The sequence below is a fragment of the Macaca thibetana genome, chromosome 3, assembly GCF_024542745.1.
Source record: "Macaca thibetana thibetana isolate TM-01 chromosome 3, ASM2454274v1, whole genome shotgun sequence".
In the NCBI taxonomy this organism is placed as follows: Eukaryota; Metazoa; Chordata; class Mammalia; order Primates; family Cercopithecidae; genus Macaca; species Macaca thibetana.
This window is the reverse complement of record NC_065580.1, coordinates 165293348-165318112: the sequence shown is the minus strand read 5'-3', so window position 1 is coordinate 165318112 and position 24765 is coordinate 165293348. Positions and strand designations below refer to the sequence as shown.

Sequence of the window (24765 nt, the reverse complement as noted above, 5' to 3'; positions counted from 1 at the left end):
GTGTGCCACCAAGCCTGGTTAATTTTTGTATTTTTAGTGGAGATGGGGTTTCACCATGTTGGCCAGGCTGGTCTCAAACTCCTGACCTCAGGTGATCCACCCACCTCGAACTCCCAAAGTGCTGGGATTACAGGCGTGAGCCACCGCGCCCAGCCCATATCTGATTATCTTAAGCTCTGGGCTCAAACCATAGTGCTTCCACTGGTTACAAAGTTGATTGCTTTTAATTATTAGAAAAGGGATTTAAGCAGTCAGTGTGGTAAGGATTTGCTTCCTGTGTATTTAATGTGGATTGCAGTCTTTTCCCAATAACAAGTGCCCTCTCCCTGCTTGTGTTCCTGAGGGCTTTGGGGGTGAAAAAGGCAGGAGATGTCAGCCCCATGGCACATCCAGGAGCCCTGTCATCAGAGCGTGTGATCTGGGATCCCAGAGGGAGCGGGCTGCATATGGAGTCACATCTGTGCTTTGTTTATTGGCAGAAATGAAGTTTAAGGGCAAATGGTTTATAGCGGGGGTCCCCATGCCCTGGGCAGCAGCAGCACCTGCCAGGTACTGGTCTGTGGCCTGTTAGGAACCAGGCCGAACAGCAGGAGGTAAGTTGCGGAAGAGTGAGCGAAGCTTTATCTGTATTTACAGCCACTCCTCATCGCTTGCATTACCATGTGAGCTCTGCCTCCTGTCAGATCAGCAGCAGCATTAGATTCCTATAGGAGCATGAACCCTATTGTCAACTGCAAATGCAAGGGACAGATCTAGGTTGCACACTCCTTATGAGAACCTAATGCCTGATGATCTGTCACTGTCTCCCATGACCGCCAGATGGGACCATCTAGTTTCAGGAAGACAAGCTCAGGGATCCCACTGATTCTACATTATGGTGGGTTGTATAATTATTTCATTATATATTACAATGGAATCACAATATAAATAAAGTGTACAATAAATGGAATGCGCTCAAATCATCCTAAAACCCTCCCTCCCACCCCCATGTGTGGAAAAATTGTCTCCCATGAAACTGGTCCCTGGTGCCTAAAAGGTTGGGGACCATTGGTTTAAAGATGATAAAAGAGAATCAAAGCACATCAGAGGGATCACGAAGAAGTGAGATGATGGTTAGAGGGCAATTACAAGGGAAAAAGTAACATGCAAAGGAAACCCAAAGGCACCAGGGATTTCAGTGTCAGGGTGCAGTCACATGGATAGAAAAATGCCTTAAACCCAAGTGGCTTGAGTGCAGATCCCAGAGCTGGCACTTAAAAGCTGTGGAACTGTGGCCAGGTGCTCACACCTGTAATCCCAGCACTTTGGGAGGCCAAGGTGGGTGGATCATTTGAGGTCAGGAGTTCAAAACCAGCCTGGCCAACATGATGAAACCCTGTCTCTACTAAAAATACAAAAAAATTAGCTGTGCATGGTGGCAGGTGCCTATAATCCCAGCTACTCAGGAGGCTGAGGCAGGAGAATTGCTTGAACTCGGGAAGCGGAGGTTGCAGTGAGCTGAGATTGCACCACTACACTCCAGCCTGGGCGACAGAGCGAGACTCTGTCTCAAAAAACAAAACAAAACAAAAACAGCTGTGGAACTGCTGAACTTTCTCCCTTCCCCTTCCCCTCCCTCCCTTCCTTCCTCCCTCCCTTCCTTCCTTCCCTCCCCTCCTCCCCTCCTCCCCTCCTCCCTTCCTTCCCTTCCTTCTTTCTTTCTTTTGAGACAGGATCTTGCTCTCTTGCCCAGATTGGAGTGCATGATCATAGCTTACTGCTTGAACTCCTGGGCTGAGGCAATTCTCCAACCTCAGTGTCCCAAGTAGCTGGGACTACAGGCACGTGCCACCACACCCAGTTAGTTTTTAAATGTTTTATAGAGACAGGGTCTCGCTATGTTACCCAGGCTAACCTCAAACACCTGGCCTTAAGTGATCCACGGAACCCTTCGAGTCTGCATTACCTTCCATTCGAACAAGCATCGTGGCAGAAAAAATTTCCAAAGGTGACTGCAACAACATCTCCCATCCACATGCTCTTCTTACAACGACAACTGACCTCTCCTCCTGTGGAGAGGTGAACTTGAACCTCAGGAAGAGGAGAAATGATGCTGTGTGACTTCCAGGTCTGTAGAAGGCAGTACAGCTTGCATTTGGCTCCCTTTCCTGGGGCATTCATTCTTGGAACTTGAAATGCTGTGAGGAAGCTCAGGATCGTGGAGGGGCCTCACGCAGGCGCACTGCAGACATCCAGGCAGAGGGTGCAGCCGGTGGCAGCAGCAGCTGCAAGGCATGGAGGTGATGAACCTCAGGATGGATCTGGCCGCAGCCATTGGGCCTCTCCTGTGCTCTAAGTCTTCCCAGTTCAGACATCATGGGGCAGAGACAAGCCCCTTCCAACCCCTGACCCAGAGAAGCCGTGAGCATCATAAAGCAGTTATGGCTTCCCACCACTGTGGTTTGAGTCATTTATTATGCGGTCATAGATAAATGGAACGAGTGTAATAAAAACCACCTTGGAGGCTGGGTGAGGTGGCTCATGCCTGTAGTTCCAGCACTTTAGGAGGCTGAGCGGGGAGGATTGCTTGAGGCCAGCGGGAGACCAGCCTGTGGGCAACATAACAAGACCCTGTTTCTACAAAAAATAATAATAAATAAATAAAATAATGCCGGGCGCGGTGGCTCAAGCCTGTAATCCCAGCACTTTGGGAGGCCGAGGCGGGCGGATCACAAGGTCAGGAGATCGAGACCACAGTGAAACCCCGTCTCTACTAAAAATACAAAAAAATTAGCCGGGCGCGGTGGCGGGCGCCTGTAGTCCCAGCTACTCAGGAGGCTGAGGCAGGAGAATGGCGGGAACCCGGGAGGCGGAGCTTGCAGTGAGCCGAGATCGCGCCACTGCACTCCAGCCTGGGCAACAGCGTGAGACTCCGTCTCAAAAAAAAAATAAAATAAAATAAAATAAAATAAATAAATAAATAAATAAATAAATAAATAAAATAAAAGCCACCTTGAGAGTTGTGAGAACCAGAGATAACATATGACAAACACCTCATTTGCTGCCTGTCTTACAGCCAAAGCTCAGAAATGCCAATTATTATCAACATTATTGAGAGGTGAGAGAATCCTGATCGACTAGCTTTATTTATCTTGTCCTGTCAATCATCTTTTCCCCACTCCCCACTGTTCCCCACACTTCCAAGAAACCTCGGCGTCAACCCAGTGTAGCAAACCCTCCTCCTCTATAACTCAAACCACTTTCTTCTACCTGGAAGCAATGAAGGTCTTTTTAGGGGTCAGGAGAGGTGGGGGTGGCCCACGCCTGAAGCCAGCTGTGTGTTATGTCATGCCCTGTGGTCCAGCTGGCCAAATCTCCTTAGCCCATTGCATCATGTAGCTCACATGTCTTTATTCTTTTGCCTTTTGGAAACCACGATTCATTTGGATCTGGGACTGACCCTAAATTATTATTAGTATTATTATTATTGAGGCGGAGTGTCGCTCTGCCACCCAGGCTGGAGTGCAGTGGTACAATCTCAGCTCACTGCAACCTCTGCCTCCTGGGTTCAAGCGATTCTCCTGCCTCAGCCTCCCGAGTAGCTGGGATTACAGGTGCACGCCACCATGCCCCACTAATTTTGTATTTTTAGTAGAGACGGAGTTTCACCATGTTGGCCAGCAAACTCCTGACCTTGTGATCCACCCGCCTCGGCCTCCCAAAGTGCTGGGATCACAGAGGTGAGGCTGACCCTAAAGTTATTGCAGGATTTCTGTTGACCCAGGTCTATCAGAATCGGCCCAGGAAGGCCAGGGGAGGAGCCAGCACAGCCTTGGTTGGGAATGTAAATAGCTCCAATGTCCACTCACTCTCCCCTCAGTCTGCCACAGCCAGTGGAATGCTGCTGCGCATCTTGTCACTGTGTGTTGTGACACGATGCAGGTTTAGGGAACGAAGGTTCTCCACCCTCTCTTGGAGCTGTTAGGCGGACATGTGTCTTGAACAAGGTGTGTCTCTTGCAAAGCAGCTCTCCCACCTTCCGTTGTTTTTTTTTCCTCTCCAAATTGAGTTGTGAAACAAATTCAGAAACAAAGTCCCGATATCCAAGGTCAAACAATCCAAGGCAAAGTTTACAACCATGGAAATGAGCTCTTGTATTTAGATGATCACTGAATTCAGATTAAGAAAGCCCCAGAGGCAGGTTTCCTTCGATGTTCACGTTGATGGCCATCATGTGAAAGTTGTCAAATGCATGTTATGGCTGGGCAAGTGTGTGCGGGAAATCCAGGCACCCGACTATGTTCTACAATCCACACCGAAATGCTGGAAGGTAAATATATTTTCCGAGTGGGGACATCATGTTGCTATGCAGTTCAAGTCAACACACATTCACTGAGTGCCCAACTGTAGTGTTTATGAGGCACCTGTCATGAGCCAGGCCCTCTGCTGAGCATCATATGTGCATCACATCATTTTGTCCTGGTAGCAACCGCAAAGGGTAGATACTCTGAGAGTTTCCATTTTACCGATGAGCAAACAGAGGCTTGGAGGGTTAATTCAGGGCCACGAGAGTCATCACAAAACAAATTTAGGATTTGAACCTGGTCTGTGTAATTTCGAAGTCAACCTCTTTTTCACTAGCCTCGACCACATCTTCTGCTGTAAGTGCCAGGCACTGCCCATGCTGCAGGGGGCTCAGTAAACTCCATGGACCTTTATCAAGGCCCTATTTTGTACTATGTTAAATGTATGGAGAATAAAAAACAACTAAGGCTCAAGATAGATAGCTCCCTACGAAATAGAGAAAGGAATAGAAAATCTTTCTTTCTTTAAAGACTATTGTATAGGCGGGGCACGGTGGCTCACGCCTGTAATCCCAGCACTTTGGGAGGCCAAGGCAGGCAGATCACCTGAGGTCAGGAGTTTGAGACCAGCCTGGCCAATGTGGTGAAACCCTGTCTACTAAAAGTACAGAAATTAGCCAGGCATGGTGGCAGGCACCTGTAATCCCAGCTACTCGGGAGGCTGAGGCAGGAGAATCACTTGAACCCAGGAGGCAGAGGTTGCAGGCAGCCTAGATCTTGCCATTGTACTCCAGCCTGGGTGACAGAGCGAGACTCTGTCTCAAAAAAAAAAAAAAAAGACTATTGTATAAAATGTTGTGAAAATTCTCCTCCCCAACTCCCAGTTAACTGCGACCATCCAGGATATCCCGTTGGGCTTGCAAGAGCTCTCCCAAAGTGGCCAATTGTTGTGGGTTGAACTGGGCCTCCCAAAAACATACTAACATGCACGGAGGGAAGAGGATATGAAGAGACACAGGGAGAAGGCAGCCATCTGACACAAGCCGAGGAGAGGGGCCTGGAACAGATCCCGCCCTCACAGTCCCCGGAGGAGCCAGCTTGGGATCTTGATGTTGGACTTCTGGCCTCCAGGGCTGTGCGAGAATACACTGCTATTGCTTACGCCACTCAGTTTATGGTGTCACAATGGCCCTAGCAAAGCACCACAGATTTGGGGACTGGTACCTGTGAATTTGGCCTTTTTTGGAAATCGGTCCATTGCATATGTAAATAAAATGTATGTTAAGATAAGGGCATTCTGGAATAGGATGAGTCCTTATAAAAAGAGAAGAGGCTGGGCGTGGTGGCTCATGCCTGTAATCTCAGTACTTTGGGAGGCCAAGGCAGGTGGATCACTTAAGGCCAGGAATTTGAGACAAACCTGAGCAAAACAGGGAGATCTCAAAAAAAAAATTTTTTTTTTAATTAGCCAGGCATGGTAGCATGTGCCTACAATCTCAGCTACTCAGGAGGCTGAGGTGGGAGGATCACTTGAGCCTGGAGGTTGAGGCTGCAGTGAGCTGTGATCACACCACGGCACACCAGCCTGGGTGACAGAGCAAGACACTGTCTCAAAAAGGAGGAGGAGGAGGAGGAGGAGGAGGAGGAATGAAGAAGGAAGAAGAATGAAGAAGGAAGAAGAATGAAGAAGGAAGGAAGAAGGAAGAATGAAGAAGGAAGAAGAAACAGATGGAGACAGAGGGAGACAGCCATGTAGCCATGAGACAGTGAGGCAGAGTCCAGAGTTATGTAGCTCCAATAAATTTCAAGAGTTGTTGGCAGCCACCAGAAGCCAGGACAGAGGCATGGAACAGACTTTTTCTTGAGTCCCCAAGAAGGAACCAACCCTGCCTACTGACACCTTGATTTTGGATTTATGGACTCCAGACTGTAAGGGAGTAAATTTCTGTTATTTTTTTTTTTTTTTTTTTTTTTTTTTTGAGACGGAGTCTCACGCTGTTGCCCAGGCTGGAGTGCAGTGGCGCGATCTCGGCTCACTGCAAGCTCTGCCTCCCGAGTTCCCGCCATTCTCCTGCCTCAGCCTCCTGAGTAGCTGGGACTACAGGCGCCCGCCACCGCGCCCGGCTAATTTTTTGTATTTTTAGTAGAGACGGGGTTTCACTGTGGTCTTGATCTCCTGACCTTGTGATCCGCCCGCCTCGGCCTCCCAGAGTGCTGGGATTACAGGCTTGAGCCACCGCGCCCGGCCAATTTCTGTTATTTTAAGCCACCCAGTTTGTGGTACTTTTTAAGGCAGCCCTAGGAAATAAATACAGCAACTTTCCATTTAACCATGTTTTCTGGTTTTGTGGGAGGAAAGCAAATTCTTCCTTAACCTTGGTATCTGCCATCCTTCCTGTGTCTCTGCAAGGCCTTTCTAATCCCTCCCCAAGGCTTTGGTCCTTTGGAGACAGCCCTGTGCTGAACCTCCTCCTGCTCTAAATCTCCTCTGTGTCATTCACACTTACCTCTGCTTCCCGAGACTCTGAAATGCACACTCAGCCCTTGGCTCTCTTGTGAGCATCCTCTGCATCCCTCTTGGTTAATTTTATCCTAGAAAAAGGGTCAAGTCTGCCCGAGTGAGGTACGGAGGAGCAGCTGAAGCTGGAGACCAGACCCTGAGTAGAGAGAGAGTCCTAGCTGACCTGACCTAAGGAGCTTAAGTCTCTCAACAGAGAGGATGGAGAGCTACTACTGAAGGCTTGGAATCAGTGAGTTCATTCAGGTGAACATCTTTATTGAGTGCCTGCTGTATGCTAGGCACCGTGGTAAATGCTAGGGGGGGTCACTAGGTAGGAATGCTTTCGGCTGCAGGAGACAGGACACTTGACTCATGGTGATCTAAACCAGAAGTTCATTTATCATGTATTTGACAAGTCATTGAAGGACATGTGACATGGATGTCTTCATAGACCCAGGTTTTTCAACTCTTTTACTCTACTGTCTTCAACATGTTGACACTGAGTCTCATGTTTGTTACCTCATGGTCTTGAACGGTGAAGCCACTGACCAAGATGGGTATTATGGTCTTGAACTGTGTCTCCCCAAATTTACATGTTGAAGTCCCAACCCCTAGTATTCCAGAATGTAACTGCATTTGGAGATAGAACTTTTGAAGAGGCAATTAAGTTAAAATGGGGTCGTATGGGGGGATGCTAATCCAATCTGACTGGTGTCCTTACAAGAGGAGAAAATTTGGACACGAAGATACATCAAGGGTGTAAGGACACAGGAAAGACCACAACACACCATGGCAAGAAGGCGGCCATCTGCAAGGCAAGGAGAGAGGTCTCAGAAGAGGCCAAACCTGCCCATTTCTTGATGTTGGACTTGCGGCCTGCACATCTGTGAGACGATAAATTCCATGCCACCCAGTCTGGGACATTTAGTTATGGCAGCCCTAGTAAACTAATATCATGGGGAGACATGGCGGGTAGAACAGGCTTGGAGTGGGTGGGAGGGAAGAGGGAGTGCTAAGCCGGTTCGTTGACTCAAGCTGTTCAGCCAAACTGCAGTGATCTCCCTTCCCTGCCAGTTAGGATCAGCCAGTTCCCCTTCACACCCCCAATCACTTTCTACCTTGCTTACAGACTTCAGTCTCCCTGAGACACATATTTCAGAGCAGAAGGATCCTCCCCACACCACCACCAGCTTGTGAACTGTTTATTCTTTTCCAAATGTTTTGCATAGCTGTGTTGAAGGCAGAAAGGTTTATTCCTGACTGGGTGCGGTGGCTCACACCTGTAATCCCAGCATTTTGGGAGGCCGAGGCGGGTGAATCACTCGAGGTCAGGAGTTTGAGACCAACCTGACCAACATGGTGAAACCCTGTCTCTATTAAAAATACAAAAATTAGCCAGGTGTGGTGGCGGGTGCCTGTAATCCCAGCTACTCGGGAGGCCGAGGCAGGAGAATCGCTTGAACCTGGAAGGTGAAGGTTGCAGTGAGCCGAGGCTACGCCATTGCACTCCAGCCTGGGCAACAAGAGCAAAACTCCATCTCAAAAAAAAAAAAAAAAGTTTGTCCTTTCTTTGATCATGTGATGGGTGCCCTTCTTGTGCCATCATTTTTATTCTCCACAGCACCAGCACAAGGTGCCTGATACAGAAGAAGCCCTCGGTAAAGGTCTGTGGAGTGCAACAGAAGTAAAAGAAGGGGACTTTGAGTTGGGGCACCTCAGAAAGTGCCGTAGGCTCTCCAATGCCCTTGCATCTCCGTGGGGACCCTGGGAGTGCCAGGGAAGCTCACATTCCTCACTTCTCTGTGCAACGTATTTATCAGAAGAATGGGGGAGGGATGTGTGTGTATGTGCATGTGTGTGCATACGTGTGCGTGTGTGCAAGCATGTGTGCCCATGGCCTATGTGTGCTGATCAAGGCTATTCACCGGGGAATTGGGTGGACAGATGGCTGGCCTGGAGGTGGGCGGCTAAGTTATCCTCTCTTCCTTCTGGGCCCCTGCTGGCTCCCAGATATGACACTACCCCAAAAACCTGAGAAACATTAGAATTTAAAAAAAGACACAGGATTTACTCAGTGGGCCTTGAGGCCCCTGAAGAAGAAAAGTTGGAATGTCAACGCTTGGCAGTATGGGAAGAAGAGCACCCAAGGTCAGCAAACACCAGGTATCATAATTGGATTTGAGAAGCATCCCCACCAAATACAGCTGAGCCCCCCAGCAAGGTGCCTAAAGGGCAGGGTGAGAACCAGCGGGCTGAATATAGGCTAGAATGTAAATATCAACTCTGTTTATAGTATCTTATTTATTTTTATTTATTTATTTATTTTTTTTTTTTTTTTTTTGAGACGGAGTCTCGCTCTGTCGCCCAGGCTGGAGTGCAGTGGCGCAATCTCGGCTCACTGCAAGCTCCGCCTCCCGGGTTCACGCCATTCTCCTGCCTCAGCCTCCCGAGTAGCTGGGACTACAGGCGCCCGCCACTGCGCCCGGCTAATTTTTTCTATTTTTAGTAGAGACGGAGTTTCACCATGGTCTCGATCTCCTGACCTTGTGATCCGCCTGCCTCGGCCTCCCAAAGTGCTGGGATTACAGGCGTGAGCCACCGCGCCCAGCCTGTTTATAGTATCTATAATATGCATCTTTATTTTTTTTTTTTTTGAGACAGAGTGTCGCCCTGTTGCCCAGGCTAGAGTGCAAATCTCGGCTCAATGCAACCTGCACCTCCTGGATTCAAGCGATTCTCCTGCCTCAGTCTCCCAAGTAGCTGGGATTACGGCATAATGTTTTATATGCAGTTTATGAATTCATAATATTTTACACATATTATGATATTTGTAACTTTTTTTTTCCTTAAAGTAGACTTGATAGGTGATGAAGAAGTCCTAGGTCCATCCAGTTCAACAAGAACCATCTTAAAACCTTCAATTTTCTATTTCCTGAAAATACAACTTTTTTGTGAATACAGATGAAATCTCATGATAGCACATGAAAGATTTTCGAGGTTTTAGCCTAAAATTGTGCAAAAGATTTTACAACGGTGATTGTGAAATCAGTCTTGTTAATCTTTGAGAAACTATGGAGAAAGAAAAACACACTAAAAGGTCAGAGTTGGGCAACGTTTGTCCCAATTATACATACAGTATGGTTCCATTCACACAAAGTGTAAAGGTTCAACTATGTGACTTAGGAATGCACACAAAGTGGCTGTAACGATGAAGAAATGCAGTGGAGTAAATACCATTAAAGTCAGGAAACTGGGCCGGCCGCGGTGGCTCACACCTGTAATCCCAGCACTTTGGGAGGCCAAGGCGGGTGGATCATGAGGTCAGGAGATCAAGACCATACTGGCTAACACTGTGAAACACCGTCTCTACTAAAAAATACAGAAAATTAGCCGGGCGTGGTGGCAGGTGCCTGTAGTCCCAGCTACTTGGGAGGCTGAGGCAGGAGAATGGCGTAAACCCGGGAGGCGGAGCTTGCAGTGAGCCGAGATCGCGCCACTGCACTCCAGCCTGGGTGACAGGGCAAGACTCCATCTCAAAAAAAAAAAAAAGTCAGGAAACCGATTACCTACAGGGGAAGGGGAAAGTTAATCTTGGGAAGAGACACATCAGTGGATTTTTCGGCTTCTCCCAACATTCAACTTATTGATTGTGTGATAGTTCCAGGGATGTTTCATTCCTAGTTATTTATTAATTTGTACATATTTATATTCGAACTTTCTGCATGTGTGTTATATTACACAATTGAAATATTTAAAAAATAGGGCCAGGCACAGTGGCTCATGCCTGTAATCCCAGCACTTTGGGAGGCTGAGGTGGGTGGATTGCTTGAGCCCAGGAGTTTGAGACCAGCCTGGGCAACATGGCAAAAGCCCATCTCTACAAAAAAATACAAAAAATTAGCCTGGCATGGTGGTGCATGACTGTAGTCCCAGCTACGTGGGAGGCTGAGGTGGGAGGATCACTTGAGACCAAGAGGTGGAGGTGGCAGTGAGTTGAGCTCAGGCCACTGCTTTTCAGCCAGGGTGACAGAGTGAGACCATCTCAAAAATTAAAAATAAACAAAAACAAAAACAAATTTAAAAAATAGTTTATTTTCAAAAGAGAACAAAGGAGGTGTTTGGACATTAAAAACCAAAATATTCATTGGGGGAAGAATCTGGAACAAGTTGTTAACCTGAGTTAGTTTGAGCACTTGAAAAAGAAAGTGGTGATGCTGGCCGGGTGCTGTGGCTCACGCCTGTAATCCCAGCACTTTGGGAGGCCGAGGCAAGTGGATCGCCCAAGGTCGGGAGTTCAAGACCAGCCTGACCAACATGGAGAAACCCCGACTCTCCTAAAAATACAAAATTAGCCGTGAGTGGTGGCGTGTGCCTGTAATCTCAGCTACTCAGGAGGCTGATACAGGAGAATCACTTGAACCCGGAAGATGGAGGTTGCAGTGAGCCAAGATCGTGCCATTGTACTCCAGCCTGGTGACAGAGTGAGACTCGTCTCAAAAAAAAAAAAAAAAAAAAAAAAGAGAAAGTGGTGATGCTAGGAGGCAGCACGGGCTCATTCAGAACAAGGTAAGCCAAAAGCATCTCATTTTGTTTTCACATAGTATAACTAGGCCATTGGGTCATGGGTTGCAGAAAGCATTTGACAAGTTCTCTCATGCTATTCCTGAGGACCAAACAAATGTGGGCTGGACCAGACAAAAGAAAGTGAATCTGAAGAACACTGAGGTTGGTTTATAGCAGATTTAAAATGTGGCTGTGAATTTTTTAATACTCTTTCTATAGAGAGGTGAACAGTGTTGTACTGGTAAATGTTTAACAATTGGCTTTTTGGGGGAAAAAGTCCTGATTTGTAGTGTTTGCCAGTTTCTGATGTATGTATTTCCGCTGTGGCCAATGTTAAGGATGGCTACGTTTAACAACCAGCTTGCAATGTTTTTGAAATATGAGTTGGTTCTCACTGGCCAGTACAGCTGCCTGTACTTTACTACTGGGTTGCTGTCTCCTCTTCTTGGACCTAGGCAGGTTGGTGACTGCTTTGGTCAAGTGTGCAGCAGAAGTGACTGTCTGTGATTCCAAAAGCCTGTCGTCAAGGCAGTGGCAAGTTCTACTCTGGTGCAGGAACCTAGAGCACCATGCTGGAAAGACCACATGTAGACGCTCCAGACAACAATCCTAGCTGGGCCCAGCCTGCCAGCCATCCCCACCAACATGCTGGACATGTGAATGAAGCTGTTTGGACTCCCCGGACAGACTCCTCTGGACAGACCAAGTCACTCCCCAAAATGCCATGAGGAACAAAAACCCAGCTGAGCCCTGCCTGACTTCCAAAGTCATGAGATCTAACAAAATGTTGTAATCCACTTGGGGCAGTTTGTTCTGCAGCAACAGGTCTTTGAAATACTTCCCACAGGCTGGGCACAGTGGCTCACGCCTGTCATCCCAGCACTTCGGGAAGCTGAGGTGGGTGGATCACTTGAGCTCAGGAATTTAAGACCAACCTGGGTAACACAGTGAGACCTTGTCTTTTTTTTTTTTTTTTTTTTGAGACACAGTCTCTCTCTATTGCCCAGGCTGGAGTGCAGTGGCATGATCTTGGCTCACTGCAACCTCCGCCTCCCAGGTTCAAGTGATTCTCTTGCCTCAGCCTCCCCAATAGCTGGGATTACAGGCACATGCCACCATGGCCTGCTAATTTTTCTATTTTTAGTAGAGATGGGTTTTGCCATGTTGACCAGGCTGGTCTCAAACTCCTGACCTCAAGTTATCCACCCACCATGACCTCCCAAAGCGCTGAGATTATAGGCGTGAGCCACCGCACCTGGCTGAGATCTTGTCTTTACAAAAAAAAAAAAAAAAAATTAGCCAAGCATGGTGGCGTGGCGTGTGCCTGTAGTCCCAGCTACTCAAAAGGCTGAGGTGGGAGGATCCCTTGAGCCAGGGAGACAGAGGCTGCAGTGAGCAGTGATCGCACCACTGCACTCCAGCCTGGGTGACAGGGGAAGGTTCTGTCTGAAAAGAAAAGAAAAGAAAAGAAAAGAAATACTACCCACATATATGTCAACTTTCTCAGCTGAAGACAGTGGACAGTGGAACACTAATTCCAAGCCTCCTTTGAAGCTAAGTGTGACCATGTGATGCAGCTTTGAGATATAGTCAATGAGATGTCAGTTGAAAGCCCTGGGAAGCTTTCTTTTCCTGAATATAAAGGCAGATGCTTTAGAGAAGAAGGTTTTGCTCTCTGTCCTTTGCCATGCCTCATTTTTCACACCTGGTATATGGATATGACGGTTTAAGGTACTGCAGCTATTCAGGTCAGGAGAAGAAAATGACAGGCTGGGCGTGGTGGCTCACGCCTGTAATCCCACACCTGGGGAGGCCAAGGCGGGCAGATCTCCTGAGGTCAGGAATTTGAGACCAGTCTGGCCAACATGGCAAAACCCTGTCTCTACCAAAAATACAAAAATTAGCTGGGTATGGTGGCACGCACCTGTAATCCCAGCTATTTGGGAGGCTGAGGCAGGAGAATCACTTGAACCTGGGAGGTGGAGGTTGCAGTGAGCCAAGATTGAGATTGTGCCACTGCACTCCAGCCTAAGGGACAGAATGAGACTCCAGAGTCCAAAAAACAAAAAGAAGAAGGAGGAGAAGGAGAAGAAGAAGAAAACTGGATGCTAAAGAGAGGGAAAGGAGGCAGGACCAGGTGTAGTGGCTCGAGCCTGTAATCCCAGCACTTTGGGAGGCCGAGGCAGGCGGACCACAAGGTCAGGAGTTCGAGACCAGCCTGGCCAACATGGCAAAACCCCGTCTCTACTAAAAATACAAAATTTCCCCAGGCGTGGTGGTGTGCACCTATAATCCCAGCTACTCAGGAGGCTGAGGCCAGAAAATCACTTGAACCTGGGAGATGGAGGTTGCAGGGAGCCGAGATTGTGCCACTGTACTCCAACCTGGATAGCAAGAGTGAGACTCTGTTAAAAAAAACAAAGAGAGAGAGAGAGAGAGAAAGGAAAAGAGAAGGGTTCCATCAGCAGCTGCAGCAGTCCTTGGTTACCTGCTCCTGGATTGCTTGTTACATGCTTAAGCCATTGTTTGTTGCGTTTCCTGCTGCTCATGGCTAGAAGCTATTCCAATGGACATATGTTAGATAAATCAATTTGTAGCAGGTTGAATGATTGAAACCAAAGGATTTAATCAGAGCTGGTTTCATAGGGGTGTGACCAGTGCAGTCACATAGGGCCCCACATTCAGAAGGGCACATGCTTGGCTTAAACCTCCACTATTTCCACTTTGCCTGCATTTTCATTTTGCCTTGGACCCTGTAAATTATGTAGCCAGCCAGTCCTGGGTTTCATGAATCAGTAGGATCCTAAATGAAATTTGTAAATGATCAGTAAGCTCTGTCCTCAAACTTGGCCATTCGACATTTTTATTAAAGTCACAGAAGAGGACGTAGAAGACACCATCAGATTTGTAAGTAGCACCAAATTTGATAAATGGCCAATTAGTTAGATGACATATTTAATATCTTTTTAAAAATCTGAATAGTCAGGAAACTCACATCAAAAAGAACATACTTGGCCGGGCGCGGTGGCTCAAGCCTGTAATCCCAGCACTTTGGGAGGCCGAGACGGGCGGATCACGAGGTCAGGAGATCGAGACCATCCTGGCTAACACGGTGAAACCCCGTCTCTATTAAGAAATACAAAAAACTAGCCGGGCGAGGTGGCGGGCGCCTGTAGTCCCAGCTACTCGGGAGGCTGAGGTCGGAGAATGGCGTAAACCCGGGAGGCGGAGCTTGCAGTGAGCTGAGATCCAGCCACTGCACTCCAGCCTGGGTAACAGAGCGAGACTCCGTCTCAAAAAAAAAAAAAAAAGAACATACTTAACAAGAGATAAATGAGAACCCCTGTGTTTGGATTCATTGTTTTTTCAAACACAAGAACAGAACAGTTCATGTGGAAGAAGCTTTATTGTAGGGTCGGGGGTTGGGGTCTTGCAATTCCAACACTGTGTCTCAAGGAAATCACCCCTTCTTTGGGTCACAATGCCTTCATTTGCATGCTAAGGGGTTTAGGTGGGTGATACAGGATCAATCTCGTGATTCTAAGTGAGCGACTGCCCTGGATTTGAAAATCTTGCCATATAGTGATACTTGGTAATATTTCGTGTAGGAAGGAGTCATGTATATATCTTCTTAAAACTTGGAGCTGGTTGGTATCAGGTGAGTGGGTTAGGATTGATACCCCCAGCCTTTACCCCAGTGACACACACACACAAACACACACACGCAATATTAATGTGCATATAATGGTTATAAACGAAAATATCATATATATTATGTATGTCACTTTATTTTTATCACATTTTATTATAGTCACCCAGAATATATATTATCAAATAAAGTTTTATATAATACACTCCTAATGAGAAAAACTCGTGTGATATTACCCTAACATTTATTGTTTAAAATTGATGTAATATTTTTCTAACATTCAAAAACCTATTGAAATTTGGGTTGTCTTTTTGCCCATTTGTGGACATCAGAAATTGCCTTGTGTGTTACAATTGCTACTAGTGTTAATACTACTTGTGGAACATACCAGGACTGGGAAAGATTGGTTGTACAAAAATACAAGGAGAACATTCATCATTCATTTGTTTCTCATCATCATACTCCCCAGCCCCACAAGAAATCAAGCCTCAATTGTCACAGAAGTATTGGCTAGTGACCAGCAATGAAAGACTGAAACAATTAAACAGAATCCAGCGCCCCCAGGCTTGTGCTATTATTATCAAAACAGAACTTGGCTGGGTGCAGTGGCTTACGCCTATAATCCCAGCACTTTGGGAGGCTGAGACAGGCAGATCACCTGAGGTCAGGAGTTCAAGCCCAGCCTGGCCAACATGGTGAAACTCCGTCTCTGCTAAAAATACAAAAATTAGCCGAGCATGGTGGTGTGTGCTTGTAATTCCAGCTACTAGGGAGGCTAAGGCAGGAGAATTGCTTGAACCCAGGAGGTGGAGGTTGCAGTGAGCCGCGATTGTGCCACTGTACTCCAGCCTGGGCGACCGAGGGAAACTGTGTCTCAAAACCAAACCAAACCAAACCAGAACTCATCTCCTTTTCTCTTTTTTCTTTTTCTTTTTTTTTTTTTTTTTGAGACAGAGTCTTGCTCTGTCGCCCAGGCTGGGGTGCAGTGGCCGGATCTCAGCTCACTGCAAGCTCCGCCTCCCGGGTTTACACCATTCTCCTGCCTTAGCCTCCCGAGTAGCTGGGACTACAGGCACCGCCACCTTGCCAGGCTAGTTTTTTGTATTTTTTAGTAGAGACGGGGTTTCACCGTGTTAGCCAGGATGGCCTCGATCTCCTGACCTCGTGATCCACCCGTCTCGGCCTCCCAAAGTGCTGGGATTCCAGGCTTGAGCCACTGCGCCCGGCCCCTCCTTTTCTTATTGCAGCAATTAAATGAGATGATTCAAGCAAAGTGCTGGGTGCAAGGTAAGCCCTCAGTAAATGAGTTCTTACAATCATACCTTCACCTCATGGCCAAAACTACCAGCTAAATCCTTTTCAGTGTCAAAGAAATGAAATTCAAGGAAACTAAATCAATTAGAGCCAGGCAGGAGGCTACCCATCTTTGAGCAGAAACAAGAGGAACAAGGCCAGGGTAGGAAAGAAGGCCGGGGGGGGAAACTTTGTTTCCATTTACACTGGTTACCTACAAAATGAAATTCTCCCCAAGGCAGTGTCAAGACAACAATGAGGTGGTGGTGCCACCTGCTGGTCACTAGGACACAATTCTGTGACAACTGAGGCTTGATTTCTTAGGGGGTGTGAAGAGGAGAAAATGAATGATGAATGATTTCCTTGTATTTTTGTACAACCAATCTTGCCAGGCCCTCGAGTGCTCAGCAGGTAGTAATAACATTGTTAGCGATTTTAACACACAAGACAATTTCCGATGTCCACAAATGGGTAATTTTGCACTTAGATGATACTAGGGAAAACACACAAGCCTTGTTTTCATAGGACAGCATGGTTGAAAGGCAATGGATTTCGTAGCTCATCCCAAGTTCGAATTCCAATGCAGCCACTTGCCAGGTGGTGTTGGGTAAATTACTTGACCGCCCTTAGCCTTGTTTTTGTCTGCCGCAGAGTGACTAACAGAGCCTTCGAACAGGGTCTGGGTAGACTTGGGGGTGGTGGAGAGGGTCTCGAAGATTTTCCAAAGGCTTTGAAGGCACATGGGTGGTTTTCAGAGGAGCAGTGTGCAGATTCCCAGCCTCCACTTTCTCCCTGATATGGTTTGGAACTGTGATCTCACCCAAATCTCCGGTCGAATGGTAATCCCCAGTGTCGAAGGCGATGGGGTCATGGAGCCGGATTTCTCATCAATGGCTTAGCACCGTCCCCTTGTTGCTGTTCTCCTGATGGTGAGTGTGTTCTTGCGAGGCCTCGTCGTTTGAAAGTGCGTGGCGCATCCTCCTTCGCTTTCTCTTTTGCTCCTGCCATGTAAGACGAGCCTGCTCCCGCTTTGCATCCGCCATGAGTAAAAGTTTCCTGAGGTCTCCCCAGAAGCAAAAGCTGCCATGCTTCCTGTACAGCCTGTAGAAGCCTGAGCCACTTAAGCCTCTTCTCTTCTCTTTTTTTTTTTTTTTTTTTTTTGAGGGAGTTGCACTCTGTCACCCAGGCTAGAGTGCAGTTAGGTAAGATCTTGGCTCACCACAACCTCCTCTTCCTGGGTTCAAGAGTTTCTCCTGCATCAGCCTCCTGAGTAGCTAAGATTACAGGCGTGAGCCATGACGCCCCGCTAATGTTTGTTTTTTTTTTCTTTTTTTTTTTTGAGACGGAGTCTCGCTCTGTCCCCCTGGCGGCAGGGATGGCCAACCCTGGGGCAGCGCCCACCCTGAAGACAGAGCCCTGGCTGTGCCTCCCCATGGGAAGCAGCTAGGGAGGTTTTGTTTTTATTTTTATTTTTTATTGTGGTAAGATACACATAATATAAAATTTACAATTTTAACTATTTTTAAGGGGACAAAGTGGCATTAAATACCTTCACATTGTTGTTCAGCCATCACCACCATCCATCTCCAGAACTTTCCATCATCCTAGGCTAAAACTCTGTATCCATTTAACAATAACTCACCACTTTCCTGCTCCTCCAGCTCCCAGAAACCTTTATTCTACTTTCTGTGTCTATAAATTTGCCTCCTCTAGGTGCCTCATGTAAGTGGAATCATAAAGTATTTGCTCTTCTGTGACAGGCTTATGTCACTTAGCATAATGTCCTCAAGGTCCATCTATGTTGTAGCATGTGTCAGATTATCATTTTTTTGACTGAGCATGCTAGCTCACACATGTAATCCCAGCACTCTGGGAGGCCAAGGCAGGAGGATCACTTGAGGCCAGGAGTTCGAGACCAGCCTGGCCAACATGGTGAAACCTTGTCTCTACTAAAAATACCAAAATGGACTGAGTGTGGTCGCAGGTGCCTGTAATCCCAGCTACTCGGGAGGCTGAGGCGGGAGAATTGCTTGAACCTGGGAGGTAGAGGGTGCAGTGAGCCGAGATCACGCCATTGCACTCCAGCCTGGGTGACAGAGTGAGACTTTGTCTCAAAAAAAAAAAAAAAAAAAAAAAAAAAAAAATGGCAAGAGAAGGAGAACTAGCAGAGGTCAGGTGAAGTCCTTGCTTAGTTAACTGTCCTCTGCCTCGTTCCCCTTCTCTTGTGAGGCCCCCCTTGGTAAAGCCTGCACAAGAGATTTGGAGGTGTAGGAACCCTTCTCAGTGACACTGGGCCCCAAGGCACAAGCACCTCACCTGCACCTGCGAGCCTACCCCCTTGAGGACACGGTAATTTGGCACAGTAACACTTTCGTAGGTATTGGCTTTTCTCAGTCAACAATACAGATGACAGCCCACTTTAACCAGGACTTGCTGGAGGGGCGGGGCTGCCTCCTAAGCCTCCAGGTGTAAGCGCTTTGGGCTTCTGTGACGCGTGAACCAGTCAGTGAGTGTGAGTTGTTGAGCTGATTATTCTCCGTGCCCTCCTTATGCTTTCTTCCTCCTTCCCAGCCCTGCTCTGCGCCCTGGGGGCTTGACCTCTGTGGACACATTTTCTGAGTTTCTTTCTCCTTTGTCTTCCTGTGGGTTTGGCTAATGAGGCCCTGAGAAGAGGTCGGAGGGCGAGAGAAGCAGCCGGGGGCTTTCTTCCCTGTCTCTCCCCACTTCTTGCAGTGATGCTGCCTGTGGCTTGGGGCTCCGCCTCCCCAGATCCAGCTCTCACCCAGCTCAGTCATGCTCTCTCCTCCCCTGACCTCTACTGTGGTGAGTGATGCCGAGGGGTTTCACCGTCCCACGTTGTAAAAATTAGCCCCGCACGCGAGTTTGTAAACAGACGCTCTGTTAAATTCTTTCTAGAATTCCATTTGAGTGTGCCTGAGAGTGCCCTGCTGGAGAGCTCTGACGCTGCAGATATCCCCATGAGAAATTTCTACCCGTCGGCAAGGGCAGGAAGGGGTCACAGGACTGTGGTGTGATTTCTCTGCCTTAAATTAGTTACTAATATGTTGTAATATTGTTGATGTCAGTAAGATCCAGGATGGGGCCGGGCGCAGTGGCTGACGCCTGTAATCCCAGCACTTTGGGAGGCTGAGGTGGGCGGATCACCTGAGGTCAGGAGTTTGAGACCAGCCTCTGGGCTGCAGAGGCAGAACCTCCCCTCGCAGGAGCCCCTGCCAGGCAGCAGAGGCCGAAGAACCTTCCCAGACAAGATCAGCAAAGGTTCTATGCCTGGTAGGCTTGGCATTCTCTCGGGCTGTAGTTGGTAATTACAAATACACCACAGATTTCCTCCTACATTTTTGTTTTTTAAAAGGATTAAGTGGCCAGGTGCAGTGGTTCACACCTGTAATCCCAGCACTTTGGGAGGCCAAGGCGGACGGATCACTTGAGCCCAGGAGCTTGAGACCAGCCTGGCCAACATGACAAAAGCTCGTCTCTACTAAAAATACAAAAATTAGCCAGGTGGCACACACCTGTAATCCCAGCTACTCAGGAGGCTAAGGCAGGAGAATCACTTCAACCTGGGAGGCAGAGAATGGAGTGAGCCAAGAGATTGCACCACTGCACTCCAGCCTGGGCAACAGAGTGAGATCCTGTCGAGTGAGATCCTGTCGAAAGAGGAGAGGAGAGAAGAGGAGGGGAGGGGAGGGGAGGGACAAGTTTGTTTAATAGTCTTTTTCTCTGCTCTTAGAGATGAACAGATAGCTGTTTCTGTGTGTGTTTTTTTTTCAGTTGAGCACCAGTTGAAGGAATTGCTTGGGTATACAGGGCCTCGTTGTATCAATAATATGTCCTTAAAATAGAATCTACCCACTAAGTGAGATGCTCACACCATGAGAGAGGTCTACAGACTCACAGCGTGTGAACCCCAGAAAAGTATGGGGTTTCACAGCAGCCCCCTCTGCTCGGGTGACTCCACGGAGGAGGGTCCCTGGAACCCCTTCCCTGGGAAGGTTCCCCTGTCTCTGCTGCCCGGCAGGAGCTCCTTCTAGGGGAGGTTCTGCCTCTGCAGCCCAGAGGCTGCATCCGCTATAAGGGAGTGCTTAACAGGCCAGGTACAGTGGCTCACACCTGTAATCCCAGCACTCTGGGAGGCAGAGGTGGGCAGATCACCTGAGGTCAGGAGTTTGAGACCAGCCTGGCCAACATGGTGAAACCCCATCTGTCATAAAAATACAAAAATTAGCCGGTCATGGTGACAGGCGCCTCTAGTCCCAGCTACTTGGGAGGCTGAGGCAGGAGAATCACTTGAACCTGGCAGGCAGAGAGGTTCCAGTGAGCCAAGATTGTGTCACTGCACTCCACCCTGGGTGACAGAGTGAGACTCCATCTCAAAAAAAAAAAAAAAAAAGGAAGTGCTCAGCAGACATTGTGCCCTTTGCCCTTTGGCCAATCATGTTTTAAAAATACCTTTTACTTTAAAAAAAAAAAAAAAAAAAAGAAAAAGAAAAAAAGAAGAAGAAGAATTCTCCTTGGGGACCTCGTCTGCAAACTCCACTTCTGTTCCCACTTCTAAAGGCGCAGCTGTTGCCCATGGAGAGTTCCAAAGATGTGTCTTGATGACAATAATGGAAACTAGTTGGTGTTTTTCTTCATTTGGATTTCAGTTTTGTATACTAAACTGAAGTAATTGCATTTGATGACAAAGGAAAAAGAATGAAATCAACAAAGGGATCATTTGGGCTTTTGTTGGTTCAGTGATTCCTATGGTAGCTGTTGTAGTGGTTAACTTTCTGTGTCAATTTGGCTAGGCCATGGTACCCAGTTATTTGGTCAGGTACCAGTCCAGGTGTTGTAAAGGTACAGGTATTTTTTTTTTCTTGAGATAGAGTCTCACTCTGTCGCCCAGGCTGGAGTGCAGTGGTGCAATCGCTGCTCACTACAACCTCTGCCTCCTGGGTTCAAGGGATTCTTGTGCCTCAGCCTCCCAAGTAGCTGGGACTACAGGTATGTGCCTCCATGCCCGGCTAATTTTTTTCTTTTTTTTGCATTTTAAGTAGAGACGGAGTTTCACCATGTTGGCCAGGCTGGCCTCGAACTCCTGGGCTTAAGTGATCTCTCCGCCTTGGCCTCCCAAAGTCCTTGGATCATAGGGGCGAGCCACTGTACCTGGCCTGTAAAGGTATTTTTAAAATGTGGCCGGGCGCGGTGGCTCAAGCCTGTAATCCCAGCACTTTGGGAGGCCGAGGCGGGCGGATCACGAGGTCAGGAGATCGAGACCATCCTGGCTAACACGGTGAAACCCCATCTCTACTAAAAATACAAAAAGAAATTAGCTGGGCGTGGTGGCGGGCGCCTGTAGTCCCAGCTACTCCGGAGGCTGAGGCAGGAGAATGGCGTGAACCCGGGAGGCGGGGCTTGCAGTGAGCCGAGATCGCGCCACTGCACTCCAGTCTGGGCGACAGAGCGAGACTCCGTCTCAAAAAAAAAAATAAAATAAAAAATAAAAAATAAAATGTGATTAGCCAGATGTGGTAGCTCACACCTGTAATCCCAGCACTTCAGAAGGCTGAGGCAGGAGGTTGGCTTGAGGCCAGGAATTTGATACCAGCCTGGCAAGATGGTGAGTCTCTACAAAAAAATATACAAAAATTAGCCAGGTGTGGTGGTGTGTGCCTGTGGCCTCAGTTACTTGGGAGGCTGATATGGGAGTATGGCTTTATAACTTGACCCCAGGAGTTCGAGGCTGCAGTAAACCATGTTTGTGCTACTGCACGCCAGGCTGGGCGACAGAGAGAGACCCTGACTCACAAAAAAATGTGATTAATATTTCGATATATGTAGTATACTGTGAGTAAAGAAAAGTACCCTCCATAATGTGGGAATGCCATATCTATCAGTTGAACACCTTAAGAGAAAAGACTGATGTCCCCTGAAGAGGAAGGAATTCTGTCTCCAGCCTACCTTGGGACTGAAGGCTGCAATATCAACTTTTTCCTGGCCTGCGCTGCAGATTTAGGACTTGCAGCCCCTACAATTTTTTTTTTTCTTTTGAGACAGAGTCTCGCTCTGTCGCCCAGGCTGGAGTGCAGTGGCACGATCTTGGCTCACTGCAACCTCCGCCTCCCAGGTTCAAGCGATTCTCCGGCCTCAGCCTCCCAAGTAGCTAGGATTACAGGTGCCCGCCACCACACCTGGCTAATTTTAGTAGAGACGGGGTATCACCATATTGGCTAGGCCAGTTTTGAACTCCTGACCTCAGGTGATCCCACCCACCTCGGCCTCCCAAAGTGCTCTGACTACAGGTGTGAGCCACCAAGCCCGGCCTGCAGCCCATACAATTACATGAGCCAGCTCCTTAAAACAATCTATCTCTCTCACACACACGCACACGCACATACACACGCCTGCATGTGCGCACGTACACACAATTATTTCTGTAGAGACCTCTACCTAGAACACCCATTTTGCAGGCTGAAAACAGCAGTCTGCTTTCTCAGACACCTAGTTATTATTATTGGAGACAGGGTCTCACTCTGTCACTCAGGCTGGAGTGCAGTGACGTGATCATAGCTCACTGCAGCCTCTATCTCCTGGGCTCAAGTGATCCTCCCATCTCATCCTCCCAAGTAGCTGAGACTAAAGGTGCACACTGCCACACCCAGCTAATTTTTAATTTTTTTTTGTAGAGACAGGGTCTTTCTATGGTGCCAGGCTGATCTTGAACTCCTGGGCTCAAGTGATCGTCCTGCCTTGGTCTCCCAAAATGCTGGGATTACAGTCATGAGCCACTTTGCCCAACCAGGAACTTAGTTTTAAAGAATATATGCATGTAAGGCTGGAATTTAGTATTGCCAGAATTACTTTTATGAGTCTTTGGTTCTCAATAAGGTCTGGTGTATGGAGCCATCTTTACACAATATGTTGTTGAGTGGCATATCAACTTAAAAATAGTCCTTTTCCCTGCTCTTAGAGATGAACAGATTGCTGTTTCTGTGTGTTTGTTTTCAGTTGAGCATCAGCTGAAGGAATTGCTTGGTTATGCAGGGCCTTGTTGTGTCAAAAATATGTACTTAAAATAGCAGAATCAACTCACAAGGTGAGATGCTCACACCATGAGTGATATCTACAGACTGACAATGTGCGAAGGAATTTTGGATTCAAATCACCAGTCTTCCTCCTACTCCAGGGCATAAAATTGTTGATAGGAAGAGCAGACAAATCTTTTATGATGTAAACTCATATTCTCTCCCTCTGCCCTCAATATGCATATATATAGTTGATTTAAGTTATATGTAAATGTAAGCTGGGTGCAACTCTCCTGTCCTGTAAGAAGGAGGGCCTGGCCTATTGTCAGATTTCACTAAACACATTTCTGGACTATGGTGTGCTATTAAAATGGCCTGATTTTGCATTAAAAGGTCTCTTCATAACCGTCCCCAAAGGAGTCTTCAGTCAGTTGAGTTTGCATAGCAATGCGAAACAGACCACTCTGCTCTTTTTTTTTTTTTTTTTTTTTTTGAGATGGAGTTTTGCTCTTGTCACCCAGGCTGGAGTGCAATGGTACGATCTCGGCTCACTGCAACTTCCTTCTTCTGAGTTCAAGCACTTTTCCTGCCTCAGCCTCCCAAGTAGCTGGGATTACAGGTGCCCACCACCACACATGGCTACTTTTTGTATTTTTAGTAGAGATGGGGTTTCACTGTGTTGGCCAGGCTGGTCTTGAACTCCTGACCTCAAGTGAGGAGGCCTCAGCCTCCCAAAGTGCTGGGATTATAGGTGTGAGCCACCATGCCTGGCCCTCACACATCGAATTTAACTCTGGTGAATATTATTTATGATATGACACTGTGGTAGAAGCTGCTAAGATGGCCCTCAGTGATCCTTGCCTCCTTGTGTGAAAAAGGGGTTTACGCCCCAGTGTGTCCCCCGAGTATCAGCTGACCATTGTGGTGAATAGAATTCTGGGAAAATGATGGTGTGGGGCTGACATGGTTCAGCTCTGTGTCCCCACCCAAATCTCATCTCAAATTATAATACCCATACGTCAAGGGAGGGACCTGATGGGAAGTGATGGGATCATGGGGGCAGTTTCCCTCATCCTGTTCTCGTGACAGTGAGCGGCTTCTCATGAGATCTGATGCTTTTATAAGTGTTTGGCAGTTCCTCCTTCACTATTTCTTACTTTTCCTGCCACCTTGTGAAGAAGGTACTTGTTTCTCCTTTGCCTTCGGCTGTAATTGTTTCCTGAGGCCTCCCCAGCCACAGAGCCATGCAACCTCTTTCCTTTATAAATTACCCAGTCTCAAGTATTTCTTTATAGCAGTGTGAAAATGGACTAATACAGTGACTTCCAAGGCGAAGTCATCAAAGACATTGTGGCTACTGTCTTGCTCTCCTGGATTACTCATTCTGAGGGAAGCCAGCTGCCATGTTGCAAGGCCACTCAATGCACCTTCTGAGAGGCTCATACAGAG

At 47.6% G+C, this 24765-nt stretch overlaps 1 protein-coding gene across 36 annotated transcripts in view; it reads left to right on the top strand.

Moving 5' to 3' along the window:
• The window catches only part of SOD1 (superoxide dismutase 1), a 1049346-nt gene that overhangs the window by 973277 nt on the left and 51304 nt on the right, over positions 1-24765 (top strand). The window contains exon 1 of one of the 36 annotated variants that reach the window (XM_050786086.1): positions 18726-18735. The exons of the other annotated variants lie outside the window; for them this stretch is intronic. The gene's annotated coding sequence lies outside the window, so the exon portion shown is untranslated. Of the gene's footprint in view, positions 1-18725; positions 18736-24765 lie in introns of those variants that run through there. 36 annotated transcript variants of the gene reach the window in all.